Source organism: Cucurbita pepo, unplaced genomic scaffold, assembly GCF_057944985.1.
Source record: "Cucurbita pepo subsp. pepo isolate OVF unplaced genomic scaffold, ASM5794498v1 scafford_5, whole genome shotgun sequence".
In the NCBI taxonomy this organism is placed as follows: domain Eukaryota; kingdom Viridiplantae; phylum Streptophyta; class Magnoliopsida; order Cucurbitales; family Cucurbitaceae; genus Cucurbita; species Cucurbita pepo.
The window spans coordinates 349,020-362,346 of NW_028257910.1; the positions used below are offsets into that span (position 1 = coordinate 349,020).

Below are 13,327 nucleotides of genomic sequence, written 5' to 3' on the forward strand. Positions count from 1 at the left end.
AATTATTTATCTATTTTACCAGTAAATATGATAGATTTCTCCTTCACAACAATCCCACATTGATAGAATTAAAATTGGATGTAGTCTTCATAAAGTAGTCATTGTCTTAAGGACATCGCCGAGCTTGGTAATGTGAGCTTGTAACCCATATGGGGGCAACAAAGTGGTTGGAGGTTGGCTAAGCCCATTGGTTAGGGTTGTTGGAGTTGTTCTTTGGCCTATCCATTCCAAGTAGGGAGTTGGGCTATGGGCTTTGCGCGAAGGCCTAGTAAACATGGCCCTTAGAGTTGAAGGAAACCGCATGAGGCTGGTTTCACAGAGCAGCGTAACCTTCCGCTCTTGTCGGTGGAAGGATAGCGGGTCGATTCTCCTAGGCCCAATATAAACCTCTTGGTAATCCTCAACCTGACATCCACTTTTTTTTATTTTTTTTTACATATATTCTTTGGTGCTCGGACTATGGACATCGAGCTAGCCACTTGTTCTGAATGAATGTATTTATCTATTTTACCTGTAAATATGATAGATTTCTCCTTCACAACAATCCCACATTGATAGAATTAAAATTGGATGTAGTCTTCATAAAGTAGTCATTGTCTTAAGGACATCGCCGAGCTTGGTAATGTGAGCTTGTAACCCATATGGGGGCAACAAAGTGGTTGGAGGTTGGCTCAGCCCATTGGTTAGGGTTGTTGGAGTTGTTCTTTGGCCTGTCCATTCCAAGTAGGGAGTTGGGCTATGGACTTTGGGCGAAGGCCTAGTGTCCATGGTCCTTAGAGTTGAAGGAAACCGCGTGAGGCTGGTTTCACAGAGCAGCGTAACCTTCCGCTCTTGTCGGTGGAAGGATAGCGGGTTGTATCTCCTAGGCCCAATATAAAACTCTTGGTAGTCCTCAACCTGACATCCACTTATTTTTATATTTTAAATCTATTTTTGCTGGCTCGGACTATGGACATCGAGCTATCCACTTGTTCTGAATGAAATTATTTTTCTATTTTACCTGTAAATATGATAGATTTCTCCTTCACAACAATCCCACATTGATAGAATTAAAATTGGATGTAGTCTTCATAAAGTAGTCATTGTCTTAAGGACATCGCCGAGCTTGGTAATGTGAGCTTGTAACCCATATGGGGGCAACAAAGTGGTTGGAGGTTGGCTCAGCCCATTGGTTAGGGTTGTTGGAGTTGTTCTTTGGCCTGTCCATTCCAAGTAGGGAGTTGGGCTATGGGCTTTGCGCGAAGGCTTAGTGTCCATGGTCCTTAGAGTTGAAGGAAACCGCGTGAGGCTGGTTTCACAGAGCAGCGTAACCTTCCGCTCTTGTCGGTGGAAGGATAGCGGGTCGATTCTCCTAGGCCCAATATAAACCTCTTGGTAGTCCTCAACCTGACATCCACTTATTTTTATTTTTTAAATCTATTTTTGCTGGCTCGGACTATGGACATCGAGCTATCCACTTGATCTTTATGAAATTATTTATCTATTTTACCTGTAAATATGATAGATTTCTCCTTCACAACAATCCCACATTGATAGAATTAAAATTGGATGTAGTCTTCATAAAGTAGTCATTGTCTTAAGGACATCGCCGAGCTTGGTAATGTGAGCTTGTAACCCATATGGGGGCAACAAAGTGGTTGGAGGTTGGCTCAGCCCATTGGTTAGGGTTGTTGGAGTTGTTCTTTGGCCTGTCCATTCCAAGTAGGGAGTTGGGCTATGGGCTTTGCGCGAAGGCTTAGTGTCCATGGTCCTTAGAGTTGAAGGAAACCGCGTGAGGCTGGTTTCACAGAGCAGCGTAACCTTCCGCTCTTGTCGGTTGAAGGATAGCGGGTCGATTCTCCTAGGTCCAATATAAACCTCTTGGTAGTCCTCAACCTGACATCCACTTATTTTTATTTTTTAAATCTATTTTTGCTGGCTCGGACTATGGACATCGAGCTATCCACTTGATCTTTATGAAATTATTTATCTATTTTACCTGTAAATATGATAGATTTCTCCTTCACAACAATCCCACATTGATAGAATTAAAATTGGATGTAGTCTTCATAAAGTAGTCATTGTCTTAAGGACATCGCCGAGCTTGGTAATGTGAGCTTGTAACCCATATGGGGGCAACAAAGTGGTTGGAGGTTGGCTCAGCCCATTGGTTAGGGTTGTTGGAGTTGTTCTTTGGCCTGTCCATTCCAAGTAGGGAGTTGGGCTATGGACTTTGGGCGAAGGCCTAGTGTCCATGGTCCTTAGAGTTGAACGAAACCGCGTGAGGCTGGTTTCACAGAGCAGCGTAACCTTCCGCTCTTGTCGGTGGAAGGATAGCGGGTCGATTCTCCTAGGCCCAATATAAACCTCTTGGTAGTCCTCAACCTGACATCCACTTTTTTTTTTTTTTTAAATCTATTTTTGCTGGTTCGGACTATGGACATCGAGCTATCCACTTGTTCTGAATGAAATTATTTATCTATTTTACCAGTAAATATGATAGATTTCTCCTTCACAACAATCCCACATTGATAGAATTAAAATTGGATGTAGTCTTCATAAAGTAGTCATTGTCTTAAGGACATCGCCGAGCTTGGTAATGTGAGCTTGTAACCCATATGGGGGCAACAAAGTGGTTGGAGGTTGGCTAAGCCCATTGGTTAGGGTTGTTGGAGTTGTTCTTTGGCCTATCCATTCCAAGTAGGGAGTTGGGCTATGGGCTTTGCGCGAAGGCCTAGTAAACATGGCCCTTAGAGTTGAAGGAAACCGCATGAGGCTGGTTTCACAGAGCAGCGTAACCTTCCGCTCTTGTCGGTGGAAGGATAGCGGGTCGATTCTCCTAGGCCCAATATAAACCTCTTGGTAATCCTCAACCTGACATCCACTTTTTTTTATTTTTTTTTACATATATTCTTTGGTGCTCGGACTATGGACATCGAGCTAGCCACTTGTTCTGAATGAATGTATTTATCTATTTTACCTGTAAATATGATAGATTTCTCCTTCACAACAATCCCACATTGATAGAATTAAAATTGGATGTAGTCTTCATAAAGTAGTGATTGTCTTAAGGACATCGCCGAGCTTGGTAATGTGAGCTTGTAACCCATATGGGGGCAACAAAGTGGTTGGAGGTTGGCTCAGCCCATTGGTTAGGGTTGTTGGAGTTGTTCTTTGGCCTGTCCATTCCAAGTAGGGAGTTGGGCTATGGACTTTGGGCGAAGGCCTAGTGTCCATGGTCCTTAGAGTTGAAGGAAACCGCGTGAGGCTGGTTTCACAGAGCAGCGTAACCTTCCACTCTTGTCGGTGGAAGGATAGCGGGTCGTATCTCCTAGGCCCAATATAAAACTCTTGGTAGTCCTCAACCTGACATCCACTTATTTTTATATTTGAAATCTATTTTTGCTGGCTCGGACTATGGACATCGAGCTATCCACTTGTTCTGAATGAAATTATTTATCTATTTTACCTGTAAATATGATAGATTTCTCCTTCACAACAATCCCACATTGATAGAATTAAAATTGGATGTAGTCTTCATAAAGTAGTGATTGTCTTAAGGACATCGCCGAGCTTGGTAATGTGAGCTTGTAACCCATATGGGGGCAACAAAGTGGTTGGAGGTTGGCTCAGCCCATTGGTTAGGGTTGTTGGAGTTGTTCTTTGGCCTGTCCATTCCAAGTAGGGAGTTGGGCTATGGGCTTTGCGCGAAGGCTTTAGTGTCCATGGTCCTTAGAGTTGAAGGAAACCGCGTGAGGCTGGTTTCACAGAGCAGCGTAACCTTCCGCTCTTGTCGGTGGAAGGATAGCGGGTCGATTCTCCTAGGCCCAATATAAACCTCTTGGTAGTCCTCAACCTGACATCCACTTTTTTTTTTTTTTTTAATATAGTTTTTCTTGCTCGGACTATGGACATCGAGCTATCCACTTATTCTGAATAAAATTATTTATCTATTTTACCTGTAAATATGATAGATTTCTCCTTCACAACAATCCCACATTGATAGAATTAAAATTGGATGTAGTCTTCATAAAGTAGTCATTGTCTTAAGGACATCGCCGAGCTTGGTAATGTGAGCTTGTAACCATATGGGGGCAACAAAGTGGTTGGAGGTTGGCTCAGCCCATTGGTTAGGGTTGTTGGAGTTGTTCTTTGGCCTGTCCATTCCAAGTAGGGAGTTGGGCTATGGGCTTTGGGCGAAGGCCTAGTGTCCATGGTCCTTAGAGTTGAAGGAAACTGCGTGAGGCTGGTTTCACAGAGCAGCGTAACCTTCCACTCTTGTCGGTAGAAGGATAGCGGGTCGATTCTCCTAGGCCAAATATAAACCTCTTGGTAATCCTCAACCTGACATTCACTTTTTTTATTTTTTTTTACATATATTCTTTGGCGCTCGGACTATGGACATCGAGCTAGCCACTTGTTCTGAATGAATGTATTTATCTATTTTACCTGTAAATATGATAGATTTCTCCTTCACAACAATCCCACATTGATAGAATTAAAATTGGATGTAGTCTTCATAAAGTAGTCATTGTCTTAAGGACATCGCCGAGCTTGGTAATGTGAGCTTGTTACCCATATGGGGGCAACAAAGTGGTTGGAGGTTGGCTCAGCCCATTGGTTAGGGTTGTTGGAGTTGTTCTTTGGCCTGTCCATTCCAAGTAGGGAGTTGGGCTATGGACTTTGGGCGAAGGCCTAGTGTCCATGGTCCTTAGAGTTGAAGGAAACCGCGTGAGGCTGGTTTCACAGAGCAGCGTAACCTTCCGCTCTTGTCGGTGGAAGGATAGCGGGTCGTATCTCCTAGGCCCAATATAAAACTCTTGGTAGTCCTCAACCTGACATCCACTTATTTTTATATTTTAAATCTATTTTTGCTGGCTCGGACTATGGACATCGAGCTATCCACTTGTTCTGAATGAAATTATTTATCTATTTTACCTGTAAATATGATAGATTTCTCCTTCACAACAATCCCACATTGTTAGAATTAAAATTGGATGTAGTCTTCATAAAGTAGTCATTGTCTTAAGGACATCGCCGAGCTTGGTAATGTGAGCTTGTAACCCATATGGGGGCAACAAAGTGGTTGGAGGTTGGCTCAGCCCAATTGTTAGGGTTGTTGGAGTTGTTCTTTGGCCTGTCCATTCCAAGTAGGGAGTTGGGCTATGGGCTTTGCGCGAAGGCTTAGTGTCCATGGTCCTTAGAGTTGAAGGAAACCGCGTGAGGCTGGTTTCACAGAGCATTGTAACCTTCCGCTCTTGTCGGTGGAAGGATAGCGGGTCGATTCTCCTAGGCCCAATATAAACCTCTTGGTAGTCCTCAACCTGACATCCACTTTTTTTTTTTTTTTTTAATATAGTTTTTCTGGCTCGGACTATGGACATCGAGCTATCCACTTGTTCTGAATGAAATTATTTATCTATTTTACCTGTAAATATGATAGATTTCTCCTTCACAACAATCCGACATTGATAGAATTAAAATTGGATGTAGTCTTCATAAAGTAGTCATTGTCTTAAGGACATCGCCGAGCTTGGTAATGTGAGCTTGTAACCCATATGGGGGCAACAAAGTGGTTGGAGGTTGGCTCAGCCCATTGGTTAGGGTTGTTGGAGTTGTTCTTTGGCCTGTCCATTCCAAGTAGGGAGTTGGGCTATGGACTTTGGGCGAAGGCCTAGTGTCCATGGTCCTTAGAGTTGAAGGAAACCGCGTGAGGCTGGTTTCACAGAGCAGCGTAACCTTCCGCTCTTGTCGGTGGAAGGATAGCGGGTCGTATCTCCTAGGCCCAATATAAAACTCTTGGTAGTCCTCAACCTGACATCCACTTATTTTTATATTTTAAATCTATTTTTGCTGGCTCGGACTATGGACATCGAGCTATCCACTTGTTCTGAATGAAATTATTTATCTATTTTACCTGTAAATATGATAGATTTCTCCTTCACAACAATCCCACATTGTTAGAATTAAAATTGGATGTAGTCTTCATAAAGTAGTCATTGTCTTAAGGACATCGCCGAGCTTGGTAATGTGAGCTTGTAACCCATATGGGGGCAACAAAGTGGTTGGAGGTTGGCTCAGCCCAATTGTTAGGGTTGTTGGAGTTGTTCTTTGGCCTGTCCATTCCAAGTAGGGAGTTGGGCTATGGGCTTTGCGCGAAGGCTTAGTGTCCATGGTCCTTAGAGTTGAAGGAAACCGCGTGAGGCTGGTTTCACAGAGCATTGTAACCTTCCGCTCTTGTCGGTGGAAGGATAGCGGGTCGATTCTCCTAGGCCCAATATAAACCTCTTGGTAGTCCTCAACCTGACATCCACTTTTTTTTTTTTTTTTAATATAGTTTTTCTGGCTCGGACTATGGACATCGAGCTATCCACTTGTTCTAAATGAAATTATTTATCTATTTTACCTGTAAATATGATAGATTTCTCCTTCACAACAATCCGACATTGATAGAATTAAAATTGGATGTAGTCTTCATAAAGTAGTCATTGTCTTAAGGACATCGCCGAGCTTGGTAATGTGAGCTTGTAACCCATATGGGGGCAACAAAGTGGTTGGAGGTTGGCTCAGCCCATTGGTTAGGGTTGTTGGAGTTGTTCTTTGGCCTGTCCATTCCAAGTAGGGAGTTGGGCTATGGGCTTTGGGCGAAGGCCTAGTGTCCATGGTCCTTAGAGTTGAAGGAAACTGCGTGAGGCTGGTTTCACAGAGCAGCGTAACCTTCCGCTCTTGTCGGTGGAAGGATAGCGGGTCGATTCTCCTAGGCCAAATATAAACCTCTTGGTAATCCTCAACCTGACATTCACTTTTTTTATTTTTTTTTACATATATTCTTTGGTGCTCGGACTATGGACATCGAGCTAGCCACTTGTTCAGAATGAATGTATTTATCTATTTTACCTGTAAATATGATAGATTTCTCCTTCACAACAATCCCACATTGATAGAATTAAAATTGGATGTAGTCTTCATAAAGTAGTCATTGTCTTAAGGACATCGCCGAGCTTGGTAATGTGAGCTTGTAACCCATATGGGGGCAACAAAGTGGTTGGAGGTTGGCTCAGCCCATTGGTTAGGGTTGTTGGAGTTGTTCTTTGGCCTGTCCATTCCAAGTAGGGAGTTGGGCTATGGACTTTGGGCGAAGGCCTAGTGTCCATGGTCCTTAGAGTTGAAGGAAACCGCGTGAGGCTGGTTTCACAGAGCAGCGTAACCTTCCGCTCTTGTCGGTGGAAGGATAGCGGGTCGTATCTCCTAGGCCCAATATAAAACTCTTGGTAGTCCTCAACCTGACATCCACTTATTTTTATATTTTAAATCGTAAATATGATAGATTTCTCCTTCACAACAATCCCACATTGATAGAATTAAAATTGGATGTAGTCTTCATAAAGTAGTCATTGTCTTAAGGACATTGCCGAGCTTGGTAATGTGAGCTTTTAACCCATATGGGGGCAACAAAGTGGTTGGAGGTTGGCTCAGCCCATTGGTTAGGGTTGTTGGAGTTGTTCTTTGGCCTGTCCATTCCAAGTAGGGAGTTGGGCTATGGGCTTTTCGCGAAGGCTTAGTGTCCATGGTCCTTAGAGTTGAAGGAAACCGCGTGAGGCTAGTTTCACAGAGTAGCGTAACCTTCCGCTCTTGTCGGTGGAAGGATAGCGGGTCGATTCTCCTAGGCCCAATATAAACCTCTTGGTAGTCCTCAACCTGACATCCACTTTTTTTTTTTAATATATTTTTGCTGGCTCGGACTATGGACATCGAGCTATCCACTTTTTCTGAATGAAATTATTTATCTATTTTACCTGTAAATATGATAGATTTCTCCTTCACAAGAATCCCACATTGATAGAATTAAAATTGGATGTAGTCTTCATAAAGTAGTCATTGTCTTAAGGACATCGCCGAGCTTGGTAATGTGAGCTTGTAACCCATATGGGGGCAACAAAGTGGTTGGAGATTGGCTCAGCCCATTGGTTAGGGTTGTTGGAGTTGTTCTTTGGCTTGTCCATTCAAAGTAGGGAGTTGGGCTATGGACTTTGGGCGACGGCCTAGTGTCCATGGTCCTTAGAGTTGAAGGAAACCGCGTGAGGCTGGTTTCACAGAGCAGCGTAACCTTCCGCTCTTGTCGGTGGAAGGATAGCGGGTCTATTCTCTTAGGCCCAATATAAACCTCCTGGTAGTCCTAAACCTGACATCCACTTTTTTTATTTTTTAATATAGTTTTTCTGGCTCGGGCTATGGACATCGAGCTATCCACTTGTTCTGAATAAAATTATTTATCTATTTTAACTGTAAATATGATAGATTTCTCCTTTACAACAATCCCACATTGATAGAATTAAAATTGGATGAAGTCTTCATAAAGTAGTCATTGTCTTAAGGACATCGCCGAGCTTGGTAATGTGAGCTTGTAACCCATATGGGGGCAACAAAGTGGTTGGAGGTTGGCTCAGTCCATTGGTTAGGGTTGTTTGAGTTGTTCTTTGGCCTGTCCATTCCAAGTAGGGAGTTGGGCTATGGGCTTTGGGCGAAGGCCTAGTGTCCATGGTCCTTAGAGTTGAAGGAAACCGCGTGAGGCTGGTTTCACAGAGCAGCGTAACCTTCCGCTCTTGTCGGTGGAAGGATAGCGGGTCTATTCTCTTAGGCCCAATATAAACCTCCTGGTAGTCCTAAACCTGACATCCACTTTTTTTTTTTTTTAATATAGTTTTTCTGGCTCGGGCTATGGACATCGAGCTATCCACTTGTTCTGAATAAAATTATTTATCTATTTTAACTGTAAATATGATAGATTTCTCCTTTACAACAATCCCACATTGATAGAATTAAAATTGGATGAAGTCTTCATAAAGTAGTCATTGTCTTAAGGACATCGCCGAGCTTGGTAATGTGAGCTTGTAACCCATATGGGGGCAACAAAGTGGTTGGAGGTTGGCTCAGTCCATTGGTTAGGGTTGTTTGAGTTGTTCTTTGGCCTGTCCATTCCAAGTAGGGAGTTGGGCTATGGGCTTTGGGCGAAGGCCTAGTGTCCATGGTCCTTAGAGTTGAAGGAAACTGCGTGAGGCTGGTTTCACAAAGCAGCGTAACCTTCCGCTCTTGTCGGTAGAAGGATAGCGGGTCGATTCTCCTAGGCCCAATATAAACCTCTTGGTAGTCCTCAACCTCACATCCACTTTTTTTTTTTAATATATTTTTGCTGGCTCGGACTATGGACATCGAGCTATCCACTTGTTCTGAATGAAATTATTTATCTATTTTACCTGTAAATATGATAGATTTCTCCTTCACAACAATCCCACATTGATAGAATTAAAATTGGATGTAGTCTTCATAAAGTAGTCATTGTCTTAAGGACATCGCCGAGCTTGGTAATGTGAGCTTGTAACCCATATGGGGGCAACAAAGTGGTTGGAGGTTGGCTCAGCCCATTGGTTAGGATGTTGGAGTTGTTCTTTGGCCTGTCCATTCCAAGTAGGGAGTTGGGCTATGGACTTTGGGCGAAGGCCTAGTGTCCATGGTCCTTAGAGTTGAAGGAAACCGCGTGAGGCTGGTTTCACAGAGCAGCGTAACCTTCCGCTCTTGTCGGTGGAAGGATAGCGGGTCGATTCTCCTAGGCCCAATATAAACCTCTTGGTAGTCCTCAACCTGACATCCACTTATTTTTATTTTTTAAATCTATTTTTGCTGGCTCGGACTATGGACATCGAGCTATCCACTTGTTCTGAATGAAATTATTTATCTATTTTACCTGTAAATATGATAGATTTCTCCTTCACAACAATCCCACATTGATAGAATTAAAATTGGATGTAGTCTTCATAAAGTAGTCATTGTCTTAAGGACATCGCCGAGCTTGGTAATGTGAGCTTGTAACCCATATGGGGGCAACAAAGTGGTTGGAGGTTGGCTCAGCCCATTGGTTAGGATGTTGGAGTTGTTCTTTGGCCTGTCCATTCCAAGTAGGGAGTTGGGCTATGGACGTTGGGCGAAGGCCTAGTGTCCATGGTCCTTAGAGGCTAAGGAAACCGCGTGAGGCTGGTTTCACAGAGCAGCGTAACCTTCCGCTCTTGTCGGTGGAAGGATAGCGGGTCGATTTGTTCTTTGGCCTGTCCATTCCAAGTAGGGAGTTGGGCTATGGACTTTGGGCGAAGGCCTAGTGTCCATGGTCCTTAGAGTTTAAGGAAACCGCGTGAGGCTGGTTTCACAGAGCAGCGTAACCTTTCCGCTCTTGTCGGTGGAAGGATTGCGGGTCGATTCTCAGCTAGCCACTTGTTATGAATGAATGTATTATTTTTTTTACCTGTAAATATGATAGATTTCTCCTTTAAAATAATCCCACATTGATAGATTTAAAATTTGATGTAGTCTTCATAAAGTAGTCCTTGTCGAAAGGGCGTCGCCGAGCTTGGTAATGTGAGCTTGTAACCCATATGGGGGCAACAAAGTGGTTGGAGGTTGGCTCAGCCCATTGGTTAGGATGTTGGAGTTGTTCTTTGGCCTGTCCATTCCAAGTAGGGAGTTGGGCTATGGACTTTGGGCGAAGGCCTAGTGTCCATGGTCCTTAGAGTTGAAGGAAACCGCGTGAGGCTGGTTTCACAGAGCAGCGTAACCTTCCGCTCTTGTCGGTGGAAGGATAGCGGGTCGATTTGTTCTTTGGCCTGTCCATTCCAAGTAGGGAGTTGGGCTATGGACTTTGGGCGAAGGCCTAGTGTCCATGGTCCTTAGAGTTTAAGGAAACCGCGTGTGGCTGGTTTCACAGAGCAGCGTAACCTTTCCGCTCTTGTCGGTGGAAGGATTGCGGGTCGATTCTCAGCTAGCCACTTGTTATGAATGAATGTATTATTTTTTTTACCTGTAAATATGATAGATTTCTCCTTTAAAACAATCCCACATTGATAGATTTAAAATTTGATGTAGTCTTCATAAAGTAGTCCTTGTCGAAAGGGCGTCGCCGAGCTTGGTAATGTGAGCTTGTAACCCATATGGGGGCAACAAAGTGGTTGGAGGTTGGCTCAGCCCATTGGTTAGGGTTGTTGGAGTTGTTCTTTGGCCTGTCAATTCCAAGTAGGGAGTTGGGCTATGGGCTTTGCGCGAAGGCCTAGTGTCCATGGTCCTTAGAGTTGAAGGAAACCGCTGAGGCTTGTTTCACGGAGCAGCGTAACCTTCCGCTCTTGTCGGTGGAAGGATAGCGGGTCGATTCTCGTAGGCCCAATATAAAACTCTTGGTAATCCTCAACCTGACATCCACTTTTTTTTTTACATATATTCTTTGGTTCTCGGACTATGGACATCGAGCTAGCCACTTGTGATGAATGAATGTATTATTTTTTTACCTGTAAATATGATAGATTTCTCCTTTAAAACAATCCCACATTGATAGATTTAAAATTGGATGTAGTCTTCATAAAGTAGTCCTTGTCTTAAGGAAGTCGCCGAGCTTGGTAATGTGAGCTTGTAACCCATATGGGGGCAACAAAGTGGTTGGAAGTTGGCTCAGCCCATTGGTTAGGGTTGTTGGAGTTGTTCTTTGGCCTGTCCATTCCAAGTAGAGAGTTGGGCTATGAGCTTTGGACGAATGCCTAGTGTCCATGGCCCTTAGAGTTGAAGGAAACCGCGTGAGGCTGGTTTCACAGAGCAGCGTAACCTTCCGCTCTTGTCGGTCGAAGGATAGCGGGTCGATTCTCCTAGGCCCAATATAAACCTCTTGGTAGTCCTCAACATGACATCCACTTTTTTTTTTTTAATATATTTTTGTTGGCTCGGACTATGGACATCAAGCTAGCCACTTGTTCTGAATGAATGTATTATTTTTTTACCTGTAATATGATAGATTTCTCCTTTAGAACAATCCGACATTGATAGATTTAAAATTGAATGTAGTCTTCCTAAATTAGTCCTTGTCGTAAGGAAGTCGCCGAGCTTGGTAATGTGAGCTTGTAACCCATATGGGGGCAACAAAGTGGTTGGAGGTTGGCTCAGCCGATTGGTTAGGGTTGTTGGAGTTGTTCTTTGGCCTGTCCATCCCAAGTAGGGAGATGGGCTATGAGCTTTGGGCAAAGGCCTAGTGTCCATGGCCCTTAGAGTTGAAGGAAACCGCGTGAGGCTGGTTTCACAGAGCAGCGTAACCTTCCGCTCTTGTCGGTGGAAGGATAGCTCGTCGATTCTCCTAGGCCCAATATAAACCTCTTGGTAGTCCTCAACCTGACATCCACTTTTTTTTTTTTTACATATATTTTTTGGTGCTCGGAATATGGACATCGATCTAGCCACTTGTTCTGAATGAATGTATTATTTTTTTACCGGTAAATATGATAGATTTCTCCTTTACAACAATCCCACATTGATAGATTTAAAATTGGATGTAGTCTTCATAAATTAGTCCTTGTCTTAAGGAAATCGTCGAGCTTGGTAATGTGAGCTTGTAACCCATATGGGGGCAACAAAGTTGTTGGAGATTGGCTCAGCCCATTGGTTAAGGTTTTTGGAGTTGTTCTTTGGCTTGTCCATTCCGAGTAGGGAGTTGGGCTATGGGCTTTGGGCGGAGGCTATCTATTTTACCTCTAAATATGAGATACATTTCTGTGCTACAACAATCCCACATTGATAGATTTAAAATTGGATGTAGTCTTCATAAAGTAGTCATTGTCTTAATTAAATCGTCGAACTTGGTAATATGAGCTTGTAACCTATGTGGGGGCAACAATGTAGTTGGAGCTTGGCTCAGCCCATTGGTTAGAGTTGTTGGAGTAGTTTTGTCCATTTTAAGGTAGGAGTTGGGCTATGGACTTTGGGCGAAGGCCTAGTGTCCATTGCCCTTATAGTTTAAGGAAACCGCGTGAGGCATGGTTAGGGTTGTTGGAGTAGTTTTCGTGGGCTATGGACTCCGGGCAAAGGCCTAGTGTCCATTGCCCTTAGAGTTTAAGGAAACCGCGGCATGGTTAGAGTTTTTGGAGTAGTTTTCGTCCTGTCCATTCTTAGTAAGGAGTTGGGCTATGGACTTTGGGCGAAGGCCTAGTGTCCATCGCCCTTAGAGTTTAAGGAAACCGTGTGAGCCATGTTTCACAGAGCAGCTTTAAATCAACCATGAAATCAGACTATGTTTTTTAAGATATATCTCAATTACGATACTACCAAATTAAGACTAGAGAGGGAGATGGAGATGTATTTAGGACAACATTGCGAACGAGGTAGGATGACTATGAGTTTGTGATTAGTTCGTTTGTTCTCACCATCGCCCCCATGGTATTCATGGAGTTGATGAATTAGGTATTCAAGGGATTTTTTGACTCGTGTGTCATTGTGTTCATACACGACATCCTTGTGTCCTCGAAAACAGATCAAGAACACAAGGTTC

General features: G+C 43.5%; 1 protein-coding gene, 23 non-coding genes and 4 pseudogenes across 24 annotated transcripts in view; 27 read left to right on the forward strand and 1 right to left on the reverse strand.

The window, feature by feature from the left end:
• The window catches only part of LOC147786157 (uncharacterized), a 49,812-nt gene that overhangs the window by 28,466 nt on the left and 8,019 nt on the right, over positions 1–13,327 (reverse strand). The gene's annotated exons all lie outside the window — the stretch shown is intronic.
• LOC147786187 (signal recognition particle RNA) lies at positions 118–420 on the forward strand. The gene has a single exon (XR_015414786.1).
• On the forward strand, positions 610–912 carry LOC147786188 (signal recognition particle RNA). Its single transcript, XR_015414847.1, has one exon.
• On the forward strand, positions 1,099–1,401 carry LOC147786189 (signal recognition particle RNA). Its single transcript, XR_015414829.1, has one exon.
• On the forward strand, positions 1,588–1,890 carry LOC147786190 (signal recognition particle RNA). Its single transcript, XR_015414865.1, has one exon.
• On the forward strand, positions 2,077–2,379 carry LOC147786191 (signal recognition particle RNA). The gene has a single exon (XR_015414867.1).
• On the forward strand, positions 2,566–2,868 carry LOC147786192 (signal recognition particle RNA). The gene has a single exon (XR_015414787.1).
• LOC147786193 (signal recognition particle RNA) lies at positions 3,058–3,360 on the forward strand. Its single transcript, XR_015414828.1, has one exon.
• LOC147786194 (signal recognition particle RNA) lies at positions 3,547–3,850 on the forward strand. The gene has a single exon (XR_015414836.1).
• LOC147786195 (signal recognition particle RNA) lies at positions 4,037–4,338 on the forward strand. The gene has a single exon (XR_015414775.1).
• LOC147786196 (signal recognition particle RNA) lies at positions 4,527–4,829 on the forward strand. The gene has a single exon (XR_015414844.1).
• Positions 5,016–5,318, forward strand: LOC147786197 (signal recognition particle RNA). The gene has a single exon (XR_015414856.1).
• LOC147786198 (signal recognition particle RNA) lies at positions 5,506–5,808 on the forward strand. Its single transcript, XR_015414832.1, has one exon.
• On the forward strand, positions 5,995–6,297 carry LOC147786199 (signal recognition particle RNA). The gene has a single exon (XR_015414857.1).
• LOC147786200 (signal recognition particle RNA) lies at positions 6,484–6,786 on the forward strand. The gene has a single exon (XR_015414805.1).
• On the forward strand, positions 6,975–7,277 carry LOC147786201 (signal recognition particle RNA). Its single transcript, XR_015414833.1, has one exon.
• On the forward strand, positions 7,390–7,692 carry LOC147786202 (signal recognition particle RNA). Its single transcript, XR_015414869.1, has one exon.
• Positions 7,874–8,176, forward strand: LOC147786203 (signal recognition particle RNA). The gene has a single exon (XR_015414774.1).
• LOC147786204 (signal recognition particle RNA) lies at positions 8,361–8,663 on the forward strand. The gene has a single exon (XR_015414795.1).
• Positions 8,848–9,150, forward strand: LOC147786205 (signal recognition particle RNA). The gene has a single exon (XR_015414859.1).
• On the forward strand, positions 9,332–9,633 carry LOC147786206 (signal recognition particle RNA). The gene has a single exon (XR_015414820.1).
• Positions 9,911–10,066, forward strand: LOC147786207 (signal recognition particle RNA; annotated as a pseudogene).
• LOC147786208 (signal recognition particle RNA) lies at positions 10,071–10,227 on the forward strand (annotated as a pseudogene).
• LOC147786209 (signal recognition particle RNA) lies at positions 10,463–10,618 on the forward strand (annotated as a pseudogene).
• On the forward strand, positions 10,623–10,779 carry LOC147786210 (signal recognition particle RNA; annotated as a pseudogene).
• LOC147786211 (signal recognition particle RNA) lies at positions 10,924–11,225 on the forward strand. The gene has a single exon (XR_015414798.1).
• LOC147786212 (signal recognition particle RNA) lies at positions 11,405–11,707 on the forward strand. Its single transcript, XR_015414870.1, has one exon.
• On the forward strand, positions 11,887–12,189 carry LOC147786213 (signal recognition particle RNA). Its single transcript, XR_015414779.1, has one exon.